Raw genomic sequence first — 26,632 nt, 5'->3', positions numbered from 1 at the left:
TTGGGGTAACACATTAAAGATGTTCTTTTATAGAACATTCCCTCAATGTTACATGATAACCAAAGAAGAGCATTTTGGAAGCAACATTCGGATAATGTTTTCAGGAGGTTATTATTTTTTTATAAAATGTTCCTGTGATGCGAAATATTAACAGGGTCAGATTTATTTGTAGTGCGCTTTAAAAAACAAAGTTTTTGCATTTGTTTGAAAAGGATGTTTAAAATAAATCTGATGTCACCACATTTTCCTTTTTAGAAAAAAAAAAAGCACGTAATTCATGATATTGCATGTTTGTGTAGGCATGTCTGAGTTCCCAGCTAGACATTGTTGGTTCTAAAAACACTCTGAGAATGTTACCATTCATTGTTCTGGGAATGGTTTCATCGAGAAGTTTTATTTTGGTTCCTAGAATGTACTTCTGAAAGGTAGGATAACGTTCTCTAAAAACATTCTTAAAACGTTTGGTGATAACATTGTTCGAACATTATACCCCAAGTGTTTTTGTTGTTTATGCACATACGTATCTCTATTGTCATATGGATCGAATAACACTTAGAAAACCAAAGACAGACAGATAGAAGAACGGACCGACTATCACTGCCCGTCCCTGAAACCCCTGTTAGTGTTTGTATGTGTTTCTTTCTACTGTGTGTCTCTCTCTCTGCCTGCTGGTATGCTCTACACGGCTGGGAGCAATCTCCAATCAACCACACCTGCAACCTGCTCGTCTGCCTAAGCTTGAATCTTATTCTACTACCATAAATGTACGGCAGATTCTGGAGGTTCACCTTTTTTATCCATAGCCATGGGTTATGGGTAAGAGAAAAAGTAGATTTATCCTTAGCACCTATATGGTTGTACAAACTATTTATAAGCTATGAAGATGCTTGTGGGTCACCATTTCTAAGTGCTTGGTTGTTAATATAACGTTTTGTTGAGCTTATTTTGAGCAGGTAACAGGGAACATTACTCTGCAATATCAGTTCCCAAATCTTCCAATAACCTTTAAAAGAAAATCTGTTTTCAACCCATAATAAATTCATACATAATAAATGTGTCACAATCTTATGATGGACCCAAATGCAGCACTTGAGAAACCAAGGAGTATTGGTAATATACTTTATTGGTAATAATACCAGAGCAGAGGGATACCAGCAGAACAGTATCAGCTGGATGATGTGCAGGCAAACAAACCAGAGGACAGCAGGCAGAAGGTGAGTAAGGGCCGGGCAGAGGGTCAGGGAGCAGGCGAGGCGGGCAACGTAGGTACAGGCAGGGTCAGACAGCAGGCAAGGCAGGTTAGTCCAAGGACAGGCAGGATCAGGGACCAGGCAGAGCAGGCAGGTCAGGGACAGGCAGGGTCGGAACCGGGTAGGCAATCTGGTAACAAACGCGTGAAAGACTAGCATGAAGGCAAAGTACGATCTGGCAACGGGTGTGTGTCTGGTGAGGGTTTAAATACTGGCAGCAAAGCTAATGGGTGCAGTAGAGAAAGAGAGTGAGCAGAAACGTGTGTGTGATTAACAGGTGAGACAGGTGAATGGAAAACTATTGGTGAATGATGGAGCAGACTGTGACAAAATGTATGAATTTAGAATATTCAGAAAAATATGCAGGTTCAGGAACGCACATAATATCGAATAAACTGAGCTCAATTCAGACCGAAATGTTTCAACCAAACAAACCCACCTTTAAAAAAAATGCAATGCTATGCAATTATGATAATAGACATCATGCTGTTTGCAAAACATTTGTTCGGAAACAATAGTAGGATTTTATAGGATATATTTTTCCTTCAATTTACAGTATGTTGCGCATGCTTTAGGGACCTCTAATCCAGTAACAATTGCTCTACAACAGAATTCTTTTGATGTCAGCCTTGACCAAATTATTATAGTACTATGGTACGTTGTTAAAGTTTACTGATATGGTTCTTTATGGTTTTTTCTGTCTCAGGATCTGCATGTCTCTGCAGAGTATCAACACTTTACAAGAACAGTATTGGCTTTTTTTGCCAGATTATAGTTTAATTAGACCTTTATTTTCCACATCCTCCAGATATGACCTTGGTTTAACCCAGAGTCTTGCACCGGGGGGACTAGCCGCAGATACTAAAAGATGAAAATCTGCTCTGTTGCAAGTTATTTTTGTAACCAAAATGTCTTCTACAATTTCAGAGGTTCCACGAACCCCTCGATGTGGGCTGTCACGGACGCTAGCTAAGCGGCTGAGCAACTTGAAGTTTCTTTCCCCAAATAAGTATCCCAGCCAATGCAACTCGAACATGTGTAAAACAGTGAAATAGGATGTTCTAAAGCAACCAAGAGAGAGACTGCCAAGGGGCAGAAATGATCTTGATTGAGAAACGAAGCTGTTCTTCTGGAGGTAAAATTTCTCAAAGACACAGAACAGAAATACATGACTAAGGATTTTTCCACAATAAAATAAGGAAATGTAAGAGTTATACATTTTCTTAATACTGAATCTTAGTTGCTGTCGTCACCTGTTACTCTCGGCCTTATCTGCTGACTCAGGAAGATCCTGGTCTCAGGGAGCAGGAAGCCGAGCGCCCCACCGACCAGTGAAACGCTGCTGAAATAGGGGGTATTGACCAGTGGTACACGACCATCATGTTCCTGCTTTTCCTGACATGGCTCCTAAAGCTGGAGCTGTTTGTCTGAAAGGGGGTGCATTAAAACAGCTATAACCCTGGTCTGGAAAGTTTGCACAAGAAGCTCACTGTGTAATAGATGTTGGAACAACCCCTGGAAATAGAAGAAATGTTTAACAAAGACAAACAGGACATGAACTTGATACTGTCATTTGGCTATCCAAACCATTTGGTTTACCTTGAGGAAGCGCTAGGAACATTATGAGATATTCCTCCAATCACAAATATGCATGAAATTCTTCTCCCAAAAACCTCCATTAGCCACATGGAGAGTAAAGTAGCTGCCACTTCAAAAGCACCAAACATGAGCTGTGTCAAGAAGATGTTGAAGCCAAAGTTTCCCATCTTGAAGTACAGGGAGTAGATTGTTAGGTTCAATGAAAAACTTAAAAACAAGAAGAAAACAGAAGTTGACTTAAAATAATAATTTATATTTGAACACTAGTGTAACCTATTTAATTAAAATATTACTTATATTGTCAACCTCAGTACTCAGTTACCTGAGGGGACATGGACAACGTTTCAAAATAAAATGATCTTGTGTGCAGGAGAAACTTGTATATCCCCTTAAGGGCTCTGTAGGTTAGTATTTCATGAAAGAAAAAAGGGGGTTAGTATCTCGTGCACGAGATGACTGACTTTTTTTTTTTTCTCTCTCTCTTTTTTTTTTTTTTTTCAAGTCCCTTTAGGGGCTCCATACAAACAGGCAAGTTGCAGTCACAAACTTTACAAAGTAGTTGAGAACAATAAAAGTGGTCTTTGAAGATGGACGTGGTAACACTTGCATGTTATGGATTCACATTGTATACGAAAGAATGATCATTTATAACACTAGTGATGGTCTGCTTCTAGTTTTCCACTGCACTTAGTTAAAATATTTGAGCTATTTCAAGAATAGGTTTGTGAGGTCCCTGATACTCAGAGGGTCTAAGCAGCATTAACGTCAGCTAGCGATACGTGAGATATTCACAGAATTGGACAAAAAGTGCAATGTATTAGAATTGCAAACTCCACTTTTAAAATCAATACCTTTTCCAACAGAGAGTCTGAAACAGTGCGTTTGTTGATGGCTGCTGCCTTGACAATCAGCTGTTTAGCCTCTTCTGACCTTCCTCTGCTTAACAACCACCTGGCTGACTCGGGTATAAACCTTAAAGAAACAAGGAAAGTGCCAGTTAAATATTGTACATCGTATACAAATAAAACAATAAAAAGTCATAAAAAAGGGTAAATGCTCACCATACTGTATGTAGATAGCAACTACTGCAAACTGAGCTGCTGTGAAGTTGAGCCAGTCTCCAGTGACGTATGGCGTAGATTACGCCAGCCAGGACGCACTGTATAATTGTAGTAAAAAGCTGTGACACACATGCTCCCCATGATCTTTTGGATCCCCTGATCCACTCAGTTGGAACTCACTACAAATTGGTTGTACATGGCATTTAAACAGTCACTCATTTAACACACCAGCTGTAAAAGATTTGAAGTTCTAATGTTTAGAACATTATTAAATAACACGTATATAATAATAGTTTCCGTTACAGTAGCTAACATTAGCATGACTTGTCTGAAAACACATTCTCCAACAAATTCATTTAAAAACGCGGACACTTTAAAAAAAAGCATTTAAAACTATGCACTGGATATGATGCAAGCCCTTTTTATCACATATGATATCCTCGTTAGCTTAAGTGAACCATTATTTTAAGAACCAAATAACTGCTGAAATTTGAGTTGCTCGTTTGCGACCAAACCTGTAACGGAAAAAGATAAAGAAAATAAGTACAGTGAGTTTTCAAGGTAGGCTACACATTATAAAAACCTATCAAATCCAAGCCTTGTAATAAATCCTACTTTTATGAGCCTTATGAGGTTCTTTTGTTGTTAATGCTGACATAAGTTTTTATTTTGTTCGCCCAAGCTTACATCCACATCAATGCAACTACTTTATAGACATCATGCTGTATGCATGTCAAGTTAAAATCACCTTAAATTATTGTTGGAATTGCTGCAAATGATTTACATGTACATATATTACACAAAAAAACCAAATAATAAACATGAATAAAAATAACATAACATTGTTTATGTCTTAACAGTAACAGGCAGGATTTTGCCCATCTGAAAGTACTTCTTATTTACTTTACTTGTTTAGTTATGTCAATAGATTAGTTGCTGCTTTCTGCAGGGCATTTCAAACATTTAAGATCCTGTCTTTAAAATTGACTGTTGAATTGTACTGTTTGATTCACTCTTCACTCCTAACAGCTGTTTGTTTTAATGTATAAACGTTTTACTTTCGGTCAAACGTTCATTATTTGTCATGGCCGTATCCACCATTGAGGTCACCGAGGCCCGGACCCAAGCCCCCAGGAAGTGCGCCGGATGAAAATATTCGTGGTGGCCAAATGGCGGTACTACACTTCCGTTTGGTTGCCAGGCCCGGAAACACTTTTTCCCATTGACTTACATGGGGAAAGAGTGGTCTGTAAATCGTTGGATAATTTTTTTTAAACTAAATAAACTACCCAGTATGAACACTTGTATAGCCCTTATTAAAAACATTCGTTCCCCAAGTTGTAAAAATTTGCTAATAACGTTATTCTGAGAGTAATTTCCCTCTGCATTATGAACGCGCATCTAACCCATGGGACCGCACCACCCGGCACGTTCATGTGATGTTATGTGTTCAGCACTACATGAGTTTTACCTTTACCCATGGATGCACAATAAGAACGGACCCATATCGCCCACGGAGCTGTAATAATGGATATATTGCACATGTTTGCTGTAATTCATCATTTGTAAAATATTATACTACATGGGCTGTATGATATAAATCTTGTATTAAATAAAGTTAATATTACCAACGTAGATTAACGTCCCTATAGCTTCTTATTGCACTTGCAATATACCATTAAAGGAGTTGAACATTGCTGTTTGCTATTACTATAACACCACGCAGGGATAAGCCAGAGTTTACAACCTTTGCATGTGGGCACAACACGTTTTGACCCAAATTAATTAGCTATACCATATGATATCGCCCGAGGAAGTCATCATACTTGTATATATAAATAAAGATATATGTGTCAAAGCTCTAATCAAATTAACAGTTGTATTAATTATACTTGTATATATATATATATATATATATATATATATGTATGTATATATATATATATATGTACATAGCCTGTGTTATATATTTATACACACAAATGAACAACCTTGTGTGTGTCAAATAACAAGTTATATTGTAGTGTTTATTTTAGTGTTGCTTTATGCTTATCCACATTTTGATTTCAGAGCACAGGAGAATGCTGGGCACAACATAAAGCGCAACAGTGAAGCTGGCAATGCTGAACAAAACCATCACTAGATCGTGTTAAATCAGCGTAATATAAAGTACATAACGATTGATGTGTACGTACATTAATTACTAATGGCTCGGACGTTACACTAGCTAGCCGCTAGCTGCTAACTGCCGCGGCCGCCTCGTTATTAATTCATATCAAATCCATCATAACAATCCAGAACGCGCAGTGCTGTTACGTGTACGCAAATTGACGTGCTTGATGTGAACGAGCCTTTTGGGTGGCGTGGTTAAAGTTGTGCATGCTCTATGAGCGCACACATACGGGTACTTCTCAGGCATGCTGGGTAATCTCTGACGTTTCACTCTCTCAAAAGTTGGGCCATTTTGTCATCCATGCGCCCCGCCTTCCACGCTGTATCCAGTTCTTATAATAGGCTACATCCATGTCCGGACCGCGGTAATTTTTATTTTATTTTTTATAACAAAACTTGTGAAATAATTGCACTAAACGGGGTATTTTGTAGTACTTCCATTTAATGCCGATGGGGGCGCTGCATAACTATAGCCTTGATTAAAGCAAACAGAAGAAGACCACATGTATCAACATACAACCGCAGTCCGGGCCCTTTCTCATTTCTCTAACTTCCCTCCTCAACTCCCCTCCTCGACTCCTATCCTCGAGACTTAGTCCTGCCCACAGGAGATGCGAGCGGAGGAGCCGAGGAGGGGAACCGAGGAGAGAGGAGGGGAAGCAGCAGGCGGTTAGAGAAATGAGAACTCCTCTCCTCTGAGCGGTCATTTTAAAAAGACGTCCATTAATGATGACAGGAGGCACAGCAGCACTCTGTCTGATGGACAGATGTGTTCATGACGACTTATATATGTACTTTTAATTCATTCACAGTGGGGTATAATGAGACAATAACAGGCTACAGAGGCGGACACACACACAGGTTTTGTTTCCTTCTTTATTTAGTGTGTGAGTATTTAGTTTCCCTGTAGCCTATGCGTTTAGACTCACTGTTTAGAGTCCTCCCTTAGTTGGGTTGCCCATTTAAACTTGCGCCCTTGTGGCCTCTTTTGTTTGTTATGTAAACTGGTGTTTGTGGCAATTTGTTTGTTTCAGGCTGCTTGCCTGCCATTTTGTTGACCAGCTGTTTAAAATAAACCGCTTAAAATTATACCGATTCCAATCTGGTTGTGTTGCTTCCCTCTGATTCCCCTAGCTCAGAAGGGAACGTAATATTATGCAAACATTGAATCTGGACTTGAAATTATTCTGATTAAGCCTACATTGCAAATAAGCAGACAGCGCTGCCACACACACACACACACACACACACACACACACACACACACGTATATATTTGTATAAATATATACAATTTCAGAATCAAACAGAGCACTCTCATAATAACGTAACACTATCAGAGACTGGATATATCCCCCCCCCCCCCCTCCCCTCTCTGGTCACTACAATGAGGAAAATAAATTACGGGCCAACATTTTTATTTACAAGTAGGCTATTAAAAGTAAGCAGAGGACACCAAACCAACCTGTCTGTCCGCTGCATACGCACACACTGTACCACACACACCTACACCACACACACGCACCTACAGGTCCTAAAACAGGCTACAGCCCTTGTGTTTTTTATTATGTGAAGCACTAAATGGTTTTAGAAAAATATCGACTCTTTGTTTGTAGATATCTACTAAACTACAGCAAATAAAGAGAGTAGGCCTGTTATACTGAGTGATACATATTATACACACTGCTCTGCTTTCTGCACAGACCTCACAGCTGTTCTCACTGTAAACATTGCGTCGCGAACTCGCGATGAAAGCAGAATAAAATAATATCCAGGGGATGCATGCAGAGCTGTCATTGGCTGAGATAAGTCCGGCCGTACGTCACGACTCTTTGAAACATCTCTGTTCCCGGAAATGCATCCACGAAGGAGCCGTGGAGGACCGTGGAGGACCCATCAGTGTATCCTCGGTTATAGCTCCTCCAGAGAGCCTCCTCGACGCTCGATCCTCGGTCCTCGAAGTGCATTTAGAGAAATGAGATGTCCTTCAACATGGCGCGCTGAAATTCATATCCGGGTCACTACCGGAGGACCGAGGAGTCGAGGAGTCGAGGAGGGGGATTTGATGAAATGAGAAAGGGCCCCGGACTTGAACCGGAGCAGCGGAGGAGTGATGAGGTATCTAGAGATCTGAGTCCAGCGGGCTGCTTGTGCTTCTGTTCTCCAGGGAGGAGAGCTCCGGAGGCTAAACTTTGGTTTAAATTGCGTGAATAAACTAGCTAGAGAGCTAAAGTTAATTACATTCATCCAATGTCAGAAGGATTACCTTTTAACACACGTTGTAATGCTTTTCTTTAATTTCAATTTGAGTAAAACATTGAAGATATAACATTGTATTGTTTTCTTTTTACACTGACTCAGATATAATGAAAAGACTTCGTCAGTCGAAGCTCAGCGTTGGTACAGTAAGGAAGAGACAGAACAGGCAGAGAGAAAGAGAGAGAGGGAAAGCGATGGAAGTCAGGGAGGAACTGCAGGTAGTCACACAAAATAATGTAGGCTTAATAACCCCACCTATCTATCTATAACTTGGTCTTCATTTACAATATAGACAATAGGCATAATTTTTAAACAACATACATCTATTGCAGTTATGATGTCATGACATACAATTGTATAAAACACAATTTGTTTACATCTTTGTTCTCTTTTGAGAATGTTATGGAAATCTTAGACCTAGTCAATACTGTGGAGATATACAATTAGAATGATCAATCGATAAACTGGTGAAACAAACAGAGTTGTCTTTCTGGATCTTTATTCGAGGCGCCTCGAAGGCACAGGTCTCACAGAGTATAGGGTAGTCTGCAGGAGTGTGCGCAATAGTCACAGAATAGCAAAGCTTATATACAAGATAGGGCGGGCAGACAGAGTTTTTGTGTAGCACGGCGGAACGCCTCAGAAATCTGCTTTCACACTGTTATTAGACACCTGTGTCCTTGAGCTGTATAAAGTATAATGGTTATCAGAATATGGAAGTTCAAACTTTGTGTGAAGAGGAGTAGTTTCAACATAGTCTGCCAAATCAGCTCTGTGGCCTTGAAGCGCTTGAGAATAATAACCCTCATTAGAGTAAACAGATGAAACAGCAAATATGAAGAAATGGTACAGTAGGCTTAGACAATGCTTTCAGAAGCATTTGGTTTTACCATATAAGGTAACATAAGAAATTGCCACTACAAGAATCAAACAAAACAGATTTAAAAAATCTAAAAAAATAATTAGGGATGCACCGAATATTCGGCCACCGAAAATGATCGGCCGAAAATGGTTTAAAAGGCCATTTCGGCTTTCGGCAGAAAGGGTTTTAGCACCGAAAAAATATCACCGAATGTCAGAGAACAGGGTTACGTTGATCATACTCCGTATTTGTTCGGGTGTTTTGATTTCAAGTGGTGGAGTAATCCGGAAGTGGTGAAAGTCTTTGCAGTTACTCCCCCTCGAGAAATGTCAGCTGAACACGTTTTACAAATCGCAATCCGCGCCTCTCTCTCTGATATTTTTAAATATCTCCAAGCGGCAGACATGTTGGCTGTGAGCCAGCCGCGAGCATGGTCGCGCGCCGTGCTTGTCGCTGCGTTTTGATTACGTCATCACAACAACACGTTATATTGCAAACTTATAGGTGCATTTGTTGTTGTTGAAGGCCTGGCTGTTACAGTCTTTGTTTACACTATTTTGGTGTAGGCCTACTGGTCTAGATGTTTATGCAGTTTTAAAGCACCTTGGCTTTTTTCTGAATGCACTTTGTTGTAGTTATCCTACAGAGAAAAGAAAATGCACTTGACTTGGATTTAATGTAATGTATGCATTCAAAAGTGCTGAATAAATGTTTTATGGACCCATAATAGTGATTATTATTTAAGTTAAGTTTTGCCATAATCATGTCTTTTTCCATAATCAGGTAGCTGAACAACATTGGTAAAAAATGTATACAATATATATATATATATATATTTCTATTAATCATTTTCGGCCTTTCGGCATTCGGCCAACTGTTTCCTATTTTCGGTATCGGTTTCGGAAAAGAATTTCCCATTCGGTGCACCCCTAAAAATAATGCAAACAAACAAGTGAAATGAACTAAATGGCTGAATTGCTTTTGATTCACTGGCAGGAGGGACAAGTGAGAAGGAGCAAAAAGTGAACAACGAGGGAGAGATTGAACAAAGAGAAAGAGAAGAGGACAGAGAGAGTAATGAACAGGGAGAAGACGGAGAGACTCAAGAAGATGGAAGAGAGGCTGCAGGTTATGGAAAGGAGAGAGACATGGAAAATGAATGTTGACAATGTTTTGTGATCATTTTAGCCTCTTCTGCATGTCCAGATCATTCATAGTAACAATCAACTGATTCTTATGTATTACACTTTTAAAAATAATTTATGCTGACATTGTCAGCCCACTGACATGGTTTGAAATCAATATATTATCCAATGTGTGACCCCCCACAGGACTTAAAAAGCACCTAACTAGATCATGAAAATCCCAAGAATCTCGGGGGGTATCCCCCAAACCCCCAGAGCATGTTTGGACCTCGGTATTTAGGAAATCCTGGATACGGCCCTGTTTGCAATATGTCAAATTTGAATTGACAAAACTGAACAAAATGTTGTGTCTTCACAGATCACCACCGTGAAGAGTTTTTATTGAGAGGTTCTGCAATCATGTTTAAGTCGAAAGTAGATTGCAGAAAAAGGCTATTAACGCTTGCAAAATTTCTGAAAACAACGCGTGCAGAGATTATGTTTTTTTGTAGGCCAAGCATTGTAAAGGCCTTCCTGACAAAGGGCAATGGCATTTCCCCATTGGAATTAAGGTATATTGCAGAAAATATGACTGGTGGCACCCACATGTTTCTGATACTTAACACGTTTTGTTCAGCAGGATTATCTCCACATATTAACACCACTTCTGATTCCTGAAGCTTAAATGCGATTGGCGATAGTATATAGCGAAAGTTAAACGAACTTCATCGCGGTCGCATGGCTGAGCAGCACCAGCGCTGAGTTAAAGGCGGACTTGTGTCGGTGTGATGACGTTTAGTCTTTTATTTATTCACTTATTAGCAACCGCCACTTTTATGACACATAGAATCTTGGTCATTCACAAAGAGTGTTGTGTTTGCTGATGTATCTTATGTCAGATCCCTTCAGCTTGTAGTAACCAAAGACCTTTTATCAGGCGTTTACCAAAAACATGTGGCAGACTATACATTTTGCTGATGCCCCTGTATACAGCAGAACTTTGTTTCCATGCTAGTACTCTATCTGTTCTCTCTGGGGGTGAACAAGTAGGTTATACACAAAGTATGGATAGTACCTTGTATACCTTGGAACAATCTAAACGACCCCTTTAATCCCTTGCAGGTGCAGTATTATCATTGTCCAGTTTGTGTCAAAGCTCAGTTGGTTACTTGAAAGAATAAACATAATTTAGCCACATAAAGTTCTGCTTATTTGTTGGGACCTATCTCTAATCTTGTCTAGGGAACTGCTCACAAACATATACCCAGTGCTTGAATTGGAATAAAAAAGGTGCCAGTACTCTAAATCAGCAACAAGTATTTGGCACAAAGTCATAGTATATCCTATAATGCTGGTGGGTTTGTCTCTTTACTGTATATTTTAGAAAGGCTCACTGTACTTAAACAAAATGACTCAGGGTGCATCTGAGATTAGAGGGGGTGCAGTGGGAAAGTGCTATTTTTATAAGTGAGGAGTGGACCTGACACCCTCTAGTCTAGGGGGGTCCGGGGGCATGCTCCCCCGGGAACATTTTTTTTAAAATATTGAAGTTAGATGCATCAATCTGGTGCACTTTGAGAGCAAAATGAAGAGATATACTGTATGGATACCTCTCAACATCCATAATGAAACAACTGTAAACAGATTTACATTTTCTTTATGGATATAAAAGAAAGTAAAGCTTGACTCCTACTGGCTGGTTAAATGACTCCTCGTCCCTGAGGCCCCTACCAGTTTTTTGTGCCATTTTGCTGTATTTATTTGTCAATAGCGTTGCTGCACAAAGTGATAGCCCTCTAGTTTAAATCTACTACGCACAAATAAACATATGGAGATGGGTTACTATTTAAAAAAAAATTGCAAATCTATTTGGGAACAGTGGGGCCGGGCCTCAAATCCTATAGGGGGGTCCGGGGGCATGCTCCCCCGGTAAACTTTTTTTTTAAATGTTGGACTTAAATGCATCAATCTGGTGCATTTTGAGGGGTAAATAAAGAGACTACACCCATATGAAACAAAAATGTATACATTTAAATAATCATAAAATCATAAGTACATGGCCATAACCAATAACATACAATATCCAATATGAAAAAACATTTAAACTTGTTTATTTATTTGTTTTTGGTTCATTTATAGTTGTGAGTGTGTCTGGGCTCCTGAATCGGCCTCTCCTGTCTCCCTCCTCTCCCCCCTGCTCCTCTTTGAGGCAACAGCAAAGACTAGTTTTAGCTCTCAACAAGTTTATCTTACCTTGTTTCACCTAGTTAACATTTTGTTTGTATTATTCATGCATATTTTACTAATCACTACCCCCTCAAATGGAAATATGTGTTTACATAAATGGTGAGCGAACCGTTTGAGACCCACTGAGATAACTTAAACTAAGTTAACTATCTAAAGACTCAGAGAGTAATTTACCTCACCAGAGCTGTAATTATCAGCCTCTCAGTCTGACAGCAAAGGACTCTCCCTCCACCTTTTTGTTTTAACAGCTCCTTATATCCGTTAGCGCAGCTAGCTAGCACCAGATGTTAACAACAATACACGTAACCGGTGCGCGCGCTTTCTCGCTCGCTCGCGCCACACATACACCAACACACACCCTCCCGAGCTTGAATGACACACAGAGACCAATCGAGGGCATTAGTATGATCTGTATGAAAGTGGCAATGTCGGCAGGCCACGTCATGTAGACAGCCAGTCACCCTCTGTGAGGCAGAGTCAGACCCACATTTGCGCTGCGTTGCGTTTACAATATATACGTATATTGCCGGCGGCTGAGTACCGGCATTTTACTGAGTACCGGCACCTTGCCGGTACTCAGTAAGAAGTGCCGGTACCGCATGGGTAAAAATCAGAAGTGCCGGTACTGCGTACCGGTGAGTACCGGCCCAATTCAAGCACTGCATATACCCTTCTGTGACAAAACCCTGTTCTGTAACAAGGGTACATCGTACATTGCATTGTAGTATAATCAGGCACATGTTGTTCCGCTCCTGTAGATTTGTAATTCAGAGAGTGAATAGCATCGGACAGTACGACAGTCATAAAGCAATAACCTCCTGTTCACAGACTGATAAGAAGTTAAAGACCAATGCAGGTCAAAACTCATCTGTAATGATGTTAAATTTTTACCACATCATCAACTTGTGGACTTTGCCCCATGCTGTGTTTACATTTCCAGATCAGAATATGCATTAACTCTGGGGTCCAGCATTCAAAACTAACCAAGTGTGCAGCAAGGCGGTCATTAATGAAAAAGAACACAGACAGGGTGATCTTTCCTCGGCATAAAGGTGTCCATTGACATTGATTCTAGTGTAATCCCCATGTTAAACGTTTAAACTTTACTCCAATCATTTGTTTAATGACCAAACAACTTAGAAACTGATGACATCCCCATTAAACTTGTGTTTAGTGGTAGTTCAATGTTAACGAGCTTGCTTAAATGGTAAACGTACTATCTTGCTAATGGTTCATGTATTAAACAAAACACCTTTTATGTTGTGAGCACACAATTTAGCTTAAAGCACCACCTTGTCTCTGTAAGCAGTGACAGCTGCAGACTTAAAGGTGTGGTTTATGACGGATGTTTAACGTCTAATTTAATCAAATGCAATACAATTGTATCTGATAAACCTCATCCAGCAGGTTATCTAGGTTTGTATTGAGTGCTATCATTAGTATCAATTCATTAGCTTCTTCAGTTCTTCCCTGTTCCAGCAACCACCTTGCAGATTCAGGATCAAAAGATTTACCAAGATCCAAATGTTGGATTCCCTCACAAAAGGCTATTCATTTGACAGAGACTGACTCTTAGTTTACAATTAGATAGCCCAGTGTTTTTGTTTTTTTATACCTTTTTGGAGCCATGATACATTTTTTACATTAAGATTATCCCAATGCACACCATCAACCAAAAAAGTTACAAAATCAGGCATTATACCAAATGAAGCTCAGTGCAAGTTCATTCAGGAAGACTGGGTGTATACATTCACTCCGCAGCTGCATATAATCAGCTCATCACGGTCAACCTATTACATTCACCTCATTCTCCAGCAGCTAATTACCATGTTGCAGCCAAACTTTAAAATGGTTCTCCTCTCTCCTGCAGTCAGCTGTGATTTCAGGTTTTTATGCTGCCGCCCGCCTCCTCCCCATCCACCTCCTTTCACCTTATCCAGTGCCAGGAGAGTTAACCCAAAGACCTCATCACACCTCCTCTTCATCCCATCTCCTCATCAAATCCAGATCTTCAGCATCATCACCAGTGTCTAGACTCCAGGGGGGTTCCCTATATGCTCAGGGCTGCATTTCCCCCTTTAGATATATTATTTCAGGATCGGGGTCTAATCCCCAAAGACTTAACATTTATCATATGACATGTGTCAATAAATGTTTTTTAAACAAAATGAAGTCTCTCCTGATTGAAATAAAACATGGGGACCAGGCAAAACAAAAAAACTGAAAGTGTACAAACCTTAGAGGGAACAAGGGAAGAATAACGAGCAGGAACACTGATAAAAACGATGTTTTGGTCCAGGAACACTATCAGGCAGGGACGAAATACACCACAAATCAAGACCGGACAGGGACAAAGACGTCAAATCAACAAAGATCACAAGGAGAGATAGGACTATAAAGACACCAGATTAAATAGAAAGACAACACACAGCTGGAGAAAGCAGGAATTAACTCAAAGGCAGAAGGTGAAAACCATCATACAATCACACAGGCGGGAAAACAATAAGACAGGAAGTAAAGCCTGACAAAAACATCAAGAGAAACACATTTCAAAATAAGACAGGAAACATTAAATACAAACACTAAGATCATGAAAGTGCAGAGAGCTAAAGGATTTGAAAAAGGATATAAACAGTGAGTTTTTAGGGTGGGCTAAACATTATACAACCACTTATGCGGTACATTACAGTATTTGTATCCTCTGCAGAGATCAGAACATACCTAAATTTGACTCTTTTTCCTTCATATTCTACTTTAAATGCGGACAGTTTTTTTTGAATAAGCTGTAGTTAAAGCAGCGGTGAGCCGTCAGGGCCCTCTAATGCTGCGTTCACACTGGACGCGATGCGAATATTTGCTTCGCTGTAATCGCTCCTATCGGATCGCTCTAGTCCAGCGGTTTTCAAAGTGTGAGGCGCGCCTCCCCTGGGGGGTGCCAGAGAGCTTCAGGGGAGGCGCAGCGTGAGACACAAAAGAACGAGAAAAAGACGAGTAAAGTGACACTCGCCCACTTGTGGCTGTCTGTGGAGACCGAGTTCCCCCACCTCGCCAAAAAGGCTGTAAAAGTGCTCATTCCCTTCACCTCCACCTACCTGTGTGATTGCAGGTTTTCCGCATTGACTTTGATCAAAAGCAAGTACCGTTCAAGGCTGCAGCCAGAGGATGATCTGCGTTTATTCCTCTGTGCATCAAAGACGCAGACTCATTGTTCCCACTAAAGTAGGGGTGAGTGCAGGGGCGGACTGGGACTACAAATCAGCCCGGGACTCTCGACCGGCCCACTTCGGTACCGCCGGTCCACCGCAGTGCTAGTGACTTACCGCAGAGGTAGACATTAAGGGTAAAATGCCACTGGCATTATATTATCACTGGCCCCACCATTGTAACCACTGGCCCGGAGCATTCGTCCAAAAAAAAATCGACTAATAATGAAGAAAATTAACACATTTGTTGCAATAGTAATGTATACACAAACTACATTACTACTTGTACTACAACATTTGAATCATCAGTTCTTCCTCATGTTCCTCAATTGTTCATATTTGGTTTATTAAAATAATGATATTGTGGTCATTGTTAAAAAATGTCTGCTATTATTATGAGTCTTATTATTTGTATAATGCACTTTCTGCCTTCCTGTCATTAGGAGTTAGACATGTAATGGCTATGTAATTGATTTGATTAGAATCTTCATTATCCTAAACTGCTGGGACATTTCGCCAATACCTTTATATTGTCTACTCTTCACTTACTTGTCAGCATAGGTTGGCATTGATGTACAGAGCCGACAGAAGACCTTGTTTATATTGGCATCATATTGAGAGGTGCAGCCAGTGACGCTTCCTAAACCAGGAAGTAAGCTGCTGGTTCCCTCGACAAAAAGCAATGGGATTTCTCAAAAGGGTTTTGGAAAATAGCTGGAAATAAGGTCTGTGGAAAACAAACCTTTTTGATAAATGCACGTTTTGTTCAGCCGGATAATCTCCACATGTCTACCCTACTTTTATAATGTTCAAATCATAAATCTAATCGATAGATTATAATAGGGTTTGAGGACGCGTCACTGCACCACTAGAAGCCAACTCCATCGATCAAGCTGGCTGAAACTTTCTCTCCCTCTTTTTCTCATGCTCCCTGTCACTCTCCTTTAACTCCTCCGGTAACTCTCTTTTATTCGAAGATTGTTTTTTGCCCGGCGCTTGGCCGGTTACCGCTGGTATTAAAAACATTTTGGCGAATGGTTAGGTGGCGCGATAGTCTGTAGTGAAGGAGCGCGCTCCCGCTCACGGGAGCCTGCTCGCGCTGCGCTCCCGCTCACGGGAGCCTGCTCGCGCTGCGCTCCCGCTCACGGGAGCCTGCTCGCGCTGCGCTCCCGCTCAAGGGAGCCTGCTCGCGCTGCGCTCCCGCTCACGGGAGCCTGCTCGCGCTGCGCTCCCGCTCACGGGAGCCTGCTCGCGCTGCGCTCCCGCTCACGGGAGCCTGCTCGCGCTGCGCTCCCGCTCACGGGAGCCTGCTCGCGCTGCGCTCCGCAGCAAACTGAGGTTACCTACTGTAACCCCAGCTTCTATGAGTAAATGGCGCAGCCCTCTAAGGCTATCGCTATTGGGTAATCCCCCTGCACCCCCGCGCAGCACTGAAACACTTGTAGTCCACGCCCACCCGCAAGGTGGGCCCCACCCTCGGGCCTCCTTACGGTATAAATAAGAAGGTGGCCCGGCAATCTGCTCCCATACAACATAACTTTTCTTCAGCTATTCGTAGAGCCAGTGGGGCCCCGCACTTAGAGGGCTGCGCCATTTACTCATAGAAGCTGGGGTTACAGTAGGTAACCTCAGTTCTATTTCGTATATGGCTTCGCCCTCTAAGGCTATCGCTATTGGGTTAAGGGCGAAGCATGATGTAGTCTGCGCCCCACTGGGTCCGCCCGGCACTAGAAGCACAGACATACCTGCTCAATAACACCCCCCTGCCTGATGTGCCATGCGTAATGGCTCATCACCGTACCTGGAACATAGCAAAACATGCCTATCTTCCTGACGGGGTGAAGGCTGGGAACAATACATACCGGCCGCTGTGAGAAAGTAGAGACGAAAGTCCCACCTCGTCCTGCGATCGTAGTGGGGGAACAGCAGCTCTCTGCGTGCAGACAGGCAGGAGAGCGCACAGCTGGATCCCTGACGTCACTCACTCTGACCAGGCACTCCGTACAAAGTGTGTTAGAGGAAAAAGGAACATCCCTCCTATAAGGAGGGGAAATGGGCCGCTCTCCGCGTGCCAAAAGGCAGGAGAGAGGCGCACAGCTGGCTCCCTGACGTCACTCACCCCGACAGGACACCCAGTAGGCTACAGGGTGTGTCAGAGAGGAATGGGAGACATCCCTCAAATAAAAATGAATAAATGAACAGGGGGAAGACCAAGATGCAGCCGTGCAAATATCTTCCACTGACATTCCTCCGTGCAAAGCCGTGGAGGAGGAAATTCCTCTGGTGGAGTGCGCCTTGATGTTCTCCGGGGGCTCCACCCCAGAGGAGACCTATGCCTGTGACACAGCCTCACACAGCCAGTGTGACAGCCGTTGTGCAGACAGAGGTTGCCCGATCGAGCTCTCTCTATAGTGCACGAACAGGCGCTGAGAACGGCGCCCGGCCGCCGTGCGCGCCACATAGCAGGACGGCGCGCGCACCGGACAGAGGAGATTTAGAAAAATAGCGGGGGTAAAAACCGCGCAAGACACTGTTCCTGGGATGACAGGAGTGTTTCTTGTATCCCATGGAACTGCTGGGGGGAGAGGCTTCTCTGTGAAGTGCCGTAATGGTCTTCATGGTGACGAGCCACGCCATCGCCGCCGCTGCCAGTGAGGCAAAAGGGCTGCGATGAAACCTCCACACGCTGCGTTTCACTCCGGCTGTCATCATGAGGCGTGTACACGCTCAGGGGATGAGTGGAGGTGTGTGCAGTGATGTCCACATGAGGCGTTATACCGGCGCTCATGGGTTATGACCGTGTGTAGGAGGCGTATCTCGGACAGAGGAATGCCGCGAGCTCTGCAGGTTTATTAACCGATAGGTTAAAACCAGCAGGCTTCTGCAGGGAGCCCTGCTGCCTACTTAATCAACATATTAGTGGCAGCCGGCTTAATTACCGGCTCCGCTTCCTCGGAGGCTCTCGCGGAGCCGACCAGGAGCGGGGGAGCCTCACTCCCATTTGACTCGCCGCCGGGAGACCCTGTCTCTGGGGTGGCGGGGGAGCGGAGACGTGGGATGGATCCCCCTGCAGCCGCCGGGGCGGTTGCTGTGGGCGTCTCTCCGCTTGCGGCCTCCTGTGGCCGGCGTGGACGCCGCGGCTGCTGCGGGCGTTGGTGCCTCTGTGGCAGCTCAGCCGACTGGAGCCAGCTGTACATGCTGGCGAATGCCGTCCACCTGTTCCGTTGCCGTCTTCATGAACTGGGGTCCGAACAGCCCGTCCGGGCTGATTGGAGCGTCCAGTAGCACTTTTCTGGCCGTCTCCGTAACAGACGGCGCCGCGCTGTGGTGACGGAGAGGGGGAAAGCATGTTCGGCCGCCAAGCTGGCACCCTGCTCCGACTCTGTCTCCCCCGTCCGGGGGAGAGGAGGGAGGGGAGAACCGAACGGTGAACCGTGGAGGGAGGCGGGGCAGGAGTTGCTTCGGACTCCTGCCCGGCACTCTGCCCCAGGGACACGAGGCCCCGTCCGCGGGCTCGTAAGCCTGGACGGGCCAATCGTCCTCCTCGGCCACAGCAGCAAGAGTGTCCGCTCTCCGCTTCCTGTCGCCCGAGGGGAGACGAGCGCAGTGCATGCTACCTGCTGGTTTAGAGCCGCGTACGCGTGCTCTGACCCCCGGCAGGATTCGCATACTGCTTTTATCTCTGCAGGTCATAACTCATTATGAACCCAGAGCCACATGAGGGACAACCACGGACGCATTTGTTGCTCATGATGATTCTCAATTGCTGTGCTTCAGTAACTGTGCTGGTTTGCTGAAAAAAGAGGGAGCAGATTGCCGGGCCACCTTCCTATTTATACCGGAAGGAGGCGCGAGGGTGGGGCCCACCTTGCGGGTGGGCGTGGACTACAAGTGTTTCAGTGCTGCGCGGGGGCGCAGGGGGATTACCCAATAGCAATAGCCTTAGAGGGCGAAGCCATATACGAAATAGAACAGCTGTTTGCTTTTCATCCAACAACGACAACCGACTCACGGAACTCTATGTTGTAGCGTTGATAAACGAAACAATTTAACTAAATTGCTAGTCAAAATACCAATACCACAGGACAATTATTTTAAAGCAATAGTTTTAGTGGCCTGAGCGGGCAAGTGGAAAGTACGTTATGCTGGCCCGGGGTGTCTAAATAGTGCTTCCGGGCCAGCGGGCCATTTATAATGTCGAGCCCTGCCGGTTACTGGCCGGCCCACATCGTCCGACCGGCCCACTTCAGTACCGGCTAATGGTTGAAAATGTTAAAAAATATATGTCTTGAGAACAAGGTGTGCGGAAATATACGGGTCGTGCTGCAGCTAGACGTGCCTGTCCTCTGTAAGAAGGTTTCGGCGACTGACATGCAAGGAAGAACGGCTGTCCACAGGCTGTTCCAACTTTAACAACTGTATTAACTTCCAGGATAGTGAATTGAACATGCAATTGTAATTGGGTGTGTGGTATATTTTCATGCACGGACACGCATGTTCCACAACACACAAACTGAACAACACTCAATTTTCCGATCGCTACCAGCGTCCTTGCGATCTTGTTATAACAACAAGTGCACGTTACTGATGCAATATGGTTGAGACCATTCGGGCTTATTCTAGAGGGGTGCAAGGAATAGTCCAAGTAGTGGAGGAGTTTTATACAATATGTTTAAAACATAAAAATAAAAAGGTTTAAAAAAGTTATTGTTTAATGTTTTAAGGAGGTGATGCTACTCAGCCAATCAAATCGTTGCAGTCAGCACGATAGATTCAAACACACACAGAGACACGACAAGAGGAGAGAAACAGTCGGAGTAATTTCAAATGGCGGAAGGTAGACAGCGAAAACAGAGCATTTAATTACATTTTCTCTTACTGGACCTCTTTGAAATGCAATTGAATACCCCTGCATTATAGCAACAACAACAACAATAATAATAATAACAGCAATAATAATTGGAAGGAGGGGCGCGGCCGTTCTTATGTTCTCTTAGGGGAGGCTCACCTACCCACACTTTGAAAACCCCTGCTCTAGTCTAATGGTGCGTTCCCGACGGACGCGATGCAAATATTCGTTTTGCTCTAATCGCTCGAGTTTCACCGCGGCTGCCAGCTGTGTTTACTCGCATCATTCAAACAAGACGCGCTGTCGGGAGCTACAACTACAACAAAATGAACATATTTTACCGTGATTAAATTGTACACGTCTCTAAATGATGCCGAAGTAACAACATACTGATACCGGTTAGTAACATCCATGAATTAATGCTTGACAAGTCTGCAGACAAGACGGCAGGCAAAAAGCCTTTTAAAATGCTTGTTTTCTGAATGGAGATTGGGTCGACCAGGCTAAGCTAACGTTGTATTTGCTCATTCCACACTCATAACAACCAGAGTTGGATGTAACAATATTACTTTTGTCGGTAACGGAGTTGTGTAACGCGTATAATTCAGTAATCACACTACAGTTACTAACATTGCCCCGACACGCGTTACTTCGTTACTTTTATAAAATAATCACACTCACTGACAGACAAGAGGGGTTTCCGCCGCAGGTTTGTATACATGTAGGCCTACGTACGCGATTTGCGCGTCCACATCTCCACGTGCAGTGCTGCATAAACATAATAATAATACATTACATTTATAAAGCGCTTTTCCTGGTGCTCAAAGCGCTTAACATGGCTGAGTCTTTTCATCTGTAAACTTCCTCAACGGGGCCGCTCGCTCTCTTTTATTGATTGCCCTCTCACGGGTGAACAGTTCAATGTCCCGCTTCATTGTAGGAATTCTGCCATGTCTCTACCACTTTAGTTTGACCATCTCTGTTACTAAGTTATGGAAAACTAAATAAATAAGTAATTAGATACCTTACCGTTACTGCGCTCATAAAGAATGATAAGAATAAGAATAATGCGTCTTGAACTGGTTTCATTAATTAGTGTCTTTACGTTTCACAGACTGTTAGCTTGTTGTGGTAGGCTGGTAGCCTCTTTATTAAAGAACATATCAAAAGAAAGACTTGTGTTATGTCTTCCTTAATGCAATAGTAATCGGGGGTGCAAGTGGAGTCTCGCAGAGGCAAAACTGTGGCGCGCTTACACTGTAGGTGCGCCGCAGTCTGCGTGATCTGCCTGTAGGGAGGGGCGGGCCGGCCCTGCGAGAAAAGTAATTAGTAAAGTAACGAGTAAAGTAACGAGTTACTTTATGTAGACAGTAGGGCTGCCCCCCAATTAGTCGACCAAAGGTTAGTCGGCCAAAGAGTCTTTGGTCGGTCAAGATTTAATTGGTCGTTGGTCGCCGAAAAAAAAAGAAAGGAAACAGGAGGCGACAGTGAGTCACTTGTTTTCACGTCAGATAAGCTGATAGTTTTAACCATGTCAGGCGTAAAATCAAGAGCTTGGGAGCACTTCGAAAAAGTAACAGACAACCCGAAGAAGGTGATATGCGAACTTTGCAAGCAAATATTCTCCTATCATTCATCAACTACAAACATGACTTATCACCTGAAACATGTAAGTACCGTTCAAGCCATTAAAAGATGGACGCTCTGCGGCTCTAGCCTTAATAAAAAGCCTGTTAGATCAAATGTATTGTCATATTATGGGCTATTAGGCTTAGTGTAAACTTAAATTAAAGTGCATTTCTCTCAATAGGCTCATCCACTATACGTTGATAGGGCCACCGCATCTACCTCAACTTCATCTTCGCAGCCGCCATTGAAACTCTCACAGACAACACTCGTTTTGAAGCCCCCTCTTTCCGAGAAAAGGAAGAGAGACATCACCGACAAAATTGCAGATTTTGTGGCACTGGACATGAGACCTGTAAACATTGTCGAGGGGGAAGGGTTCAAACAGATGATGAAATTCATAGAACTGGGTTACACTGTACCCAAACGTGACACCGTAATGCACGCCATTAAAAACAAATATAACACGACCAAACAGGTACTTTTGGAGAAACTTAAAACCTGCACAGCAGTCAGCTTCACTACTGACACATGGACCTCCAACCAAATGGATGGTTACATGACTGTGACAGCACACTTTATCTCCCAAAAATGGCAATTACATTCATTCGTGTTGGAGACTAAAGTGCTGGAGGTGAGCTACACAGCTGCCAACATAGCAGAGCGACTCAGCGAAGTGATGGAGGAGTTTGGGATTCCGCCAGAAAAGAGGGTCGCTGTGGTACACGACAATGCCGCTAATTGTGCGCTAAACAGCTATCTCAAAACCCGTCCTGGGGTAATGTCCAGGGAATTCGTTGTGCGAGGCACACCTTGCAGTTGTGCATAAACGCGGCTGTTAAATTAGATCCCATCTGCCGAGTGATTGCTGCTGCCAGACGCCTTGTGGGACACTTCAAAAAAAGTGCCAAGGCAACAGCAGCTCTCACTTTGAAACAGAAGCAACAGAATGTGGCTGAACACAAACTGATACAAGATGTGTCCACACGATGGAACTCCACTTATTCGATGCTGGAGCGTCTTCTGGAACAGAGATGTCCGGTTACAGCTGTGCTTTCAGAACCCGGGACCACCCACCAGTCTGACCGAGATCTGGATCTCACAACTGCCCAATGGAGGACAGCGGAGGACATTGTCTCCGTGCTGAGGCCCATGATCACCCTCACCGAGCTGCTCTCACAAGATATAAATGCATCTCTGTCTGTTACGTTGCCGATGCTCGTCAACATGAAGAGGCGCCACTTGTTGAGTCGTGATGATGACAGCACGACCGTGAAGGCAGTTAAGAAAAAAATCACAGAGGAAATCGACAAAAGGTGGGAGCTCACAGGGAGTCTTGAGGGCAGCATATATTCAAGCTGCAGTCCTTGACCCACGGTTCAAGAGCTTGTCATTCCTCGGTGTAGAGAAACGGGACGATGCATACACAACGGTGTCGGATCTGGCTGAGAGTTTATCTCCAGCAGAAGAAGCTACTGCTCAGAGAGAGGACAGCAGCGGCGCAGAGGAAAGTGAGCCCACACCAAAGAGGCAAAGGGAAAAGCAGCAGGACATATCAATGCTGATGGCCTTTGATGAAGATCAACAGACGGAAGAAGAGAAAAATGAAATGAAGACATACTTGGAGGACCGAACCAAGGTTGACAAGGGACCACTGATTTGGTGGAAAATGAATGAGGAACGCTATCCCAAGCTTGCCAGAGCAGCTAAGCGCATCCACTCCATCCCTTCCACATCCACGCCATCGGAGCGCATATTTTCCAAAGCCGGCTTCATTGTGAGCAAGACACGGAGCTCACTTCTCCCGGACAACACAGACAAACTTGTGTTCTTGTCTCATAATATGAGAAGACTAAGATCGGAGGGAAACCCTGAAAGTCAGGTAGTGGCCTAGCCTAATATAACACCATAGTTTTGTAGTTTATATTTTTCGTTCTTCGTTCGTTCAACTGAAGTGTTTAAGTTACATTTTGGGGTATATTTATAATTTTTGTTTGCATTCCGACCTCAGGAAAAAACTGAAAGTTTTATTTTCAAGCCTATTACGTGCGCTTTCATTCGCGCCACTGGTCGATCAGTGGTCGACCAGTGGCCTTACCTGACGACCAGTGGTCGACCAGGAAAATCTTTGGTCGGGGGCAGCCCTAGTAGACAGTAACGAAGTAGTGTAATATATTACTTTTTTTAAATGTAATATGTAATATATTACTTTTTTTTAGTAACGACCCCATCTCTGATAACAACGGCCTACAGACATAAATAAACCAGGGACTGTATTCGCCATGACACAGACAGTCTGTGGTTTGTACTTGTTTAACTTTTGTCCAGTTTCTGAACAGATATGAGCTGTGATCTCTGTGTGCTAACTGCTAACAGCTAACGGCTGATGTTTTCTGGTTGAACGTCAGTGACGGCAGGCTGAGATCCTCACCGCTGATTGGCTTCGCGAGAACGCGTCACGTGAATTTGACGCTTGAGTTGAAAAAATTGAACTTGTTTGACGCGGCACCGTTCAATCGCGTGATTCGCGCCGCGAATTCGCGTCTGTCCGCGTCTCTGCATTGACTTTACATGTAATCGCGCCGCCCCCAAACATCGTATCGCGTCCGATGTGAACGCAGCATTAGATATTCTAAAAATAATATTTGAAAACATAAAAAAAAAATGTTTTAGCCTATATATATTTATTGTTAAATGTTTAATTAGTTTTACCTAAATAACTTGATTTAATCGTATTTAAAATATATTGTCCAAATAAATAAATCCTTCGAATCTGCCTGTTCAGTTTCTGTTGGAATGTGAAGGGTTAAATGCCGTCTCTGCGAGTTATGTGAAGACGGGAGAGCTTGTTGGTCCCTCTGTAGATTCACAGAGTAACTCAATGAGAGAGTAATGTCAAATGACAGTACAATTGACAAATCATATCTTCTCTCTAAATGGGTGGGCTTTATTTTCGCGGATTTTATGACAAGTCCGCCTGCTGTGAAGTTTATACATATGGTGCAGTGACGCGCCCTAAAACCCGGAAGTAAGCTGCGCTTGGATTCCCTCTACAAAAAAGCAATGGGATTTCTCCATGGATTTTGGAAAATAGCTCGAAATAAGGTCTGTGGAAAACGTACCTGTTAGATAAATGCACGTTTTGTTCAGCCGGATAATATCCACATGTTTACCCTACTTTTATTATTTTCGAATCATAGATCTAATCGATAGATTTATGATTAGCATAAGTTCGTTCATGATGGCTCACTTCAGTGATAGTGATGACATCGAAATTAGTCATTTTCAAGATTGAGTTACAATGATAAATTGGAGTGACAAAGGATCAGCTGCATGACCCCGCCATCAAGTGCTTCATCCAAAAGGACAGAGCAGGATGGACTTTGTGTTTAAGTGATTTGATCATCAAAGGTAGGCCTAAGTCATTTTCAATGTGGGCCGCGGTGCCGACTTAATTCATTTGTAATTGTTACTTGGCTGGTGGGTGCCCTGTCATGATAGGTGTTTATATGAATGATGTTGTTTTGTGTGGTAGAGGGTAGGGGTTTCACAACTACCAATATTTACTAGTCGACTAGTTTTTCAAAATAGTAGTCGACTAGTCGACTAGTCGTTACGTCATAATAGAGACACACAAAGAGAGGTTTACAACTGTATTTTCTATTGGAACTCATACAGTAACATTAAACACTGCATTTTAATTTGTGTTACATGGCTGAGTAAATAACAAACACTGGACTCACCAAAATCGACAGCAAAAAACTCTTGTTTACATAAATGCCACGTAAATCCAGTGCGCAACAGCGCATTGTGCAACACTTTATTCGCTGTCCTCCACGATAACGTCCACCTTTCCATATTTTTGGTTTGAACACCAACGCATCGACATGTGAGGGAAGGAGGCTTGACCGCTTTCGGGTGACAGTGTTGCCTGCCAGGGAAAAAACCCTCTCACTCGGGGTGCTTGTGGCTGGAATAGCCAGGTAGCTCCTCGAAAGCGGGGGAAGCGGTGCACGTTTTCTGCCCACCACTCCAGTGGATTATCCATTGTGGGGATATGCGGTGTCCGCTGGCAGTAATCCCGTAGCTCATTATCCGCATCACTGTTGACCCGTGTTTTCTTGCTGTTCGTTTGCCTCTGTTCAGTGCTGACGCCGGTCCGTTGCTCACTGGTGCTAGCATTACTGCTAGTGCTAGCTGTCGGCAGCGGGTGTTTCATCTTCAAATGGTTGCGCATAGCAGATGCATTTGTATTGTACTTCAGTACAGCTGTACACAACTGACACTTCACTGTGGAGTTGGTTACATCTTCGTTGAAGTACTGCCATACATAAGAATGTCGGACGTGTTTTGTAGCATTTTGCAGCACCTCGTTTACCTC

At 43.4% G+C, this 26,632-nt stretch overlaps 1 long non-coding RNA gene across 4 annotated transcripts; it reads right to left on the bottom strand.

Annotated features, from left to right (window-relative positions):
* Positions 1-834: 834 nt before the first annotated feature.
* Positions 835-15,044, bottom strand: LOC307020015. 4 transcript variants are annotated; one of them, XR_013802761.1, is made up of 5 exons: positions 14,810-15,044; positions 3,911-4,008; positions 3,701-3,821; positions 2,504-3,016; positions 835-1,380 (listed from the first exon to the last, which is right to left on the bottom strand). It is a non-coding gene; the product is annotated as an uncharacterized lncRNA (long non-coding RNA). The 4 variants fall into 4 exon arrangements; XR_013802763.1 differs by lacking the exon at positions 14,810-15,044 and having other exon boundaries at positions 2,504-2,765; positions 2,850-3,016; positions 3,911-5,672; XR_013802764.1 differs by lacking the exon at positions 14,810-15,044 and having other exon boundaries at positions 2,504-2,677; positions 2,850-3,016; positions 3,911-5,672.
* Between the last annotated feature and the right edge of the window lie 11,588 nt (positions 15,045-26,632).

Source organism: Notothenia rossii (genome assembly GCF_949606895.1).
Source record: "Notothenia rossii genome assembly, chromosome: 9".
In the NCBI taxonomy this organism is placed as follows: domain Eukaryota; kingdom Metazoa; phylum Chordata; class Actinopteri; order Perciformes; family Nototheniidae; genus Notothenia; species Notothenia rossii.
This window is presented reverse-complemented; position numbering and strand designations above follow the sequence as displayed.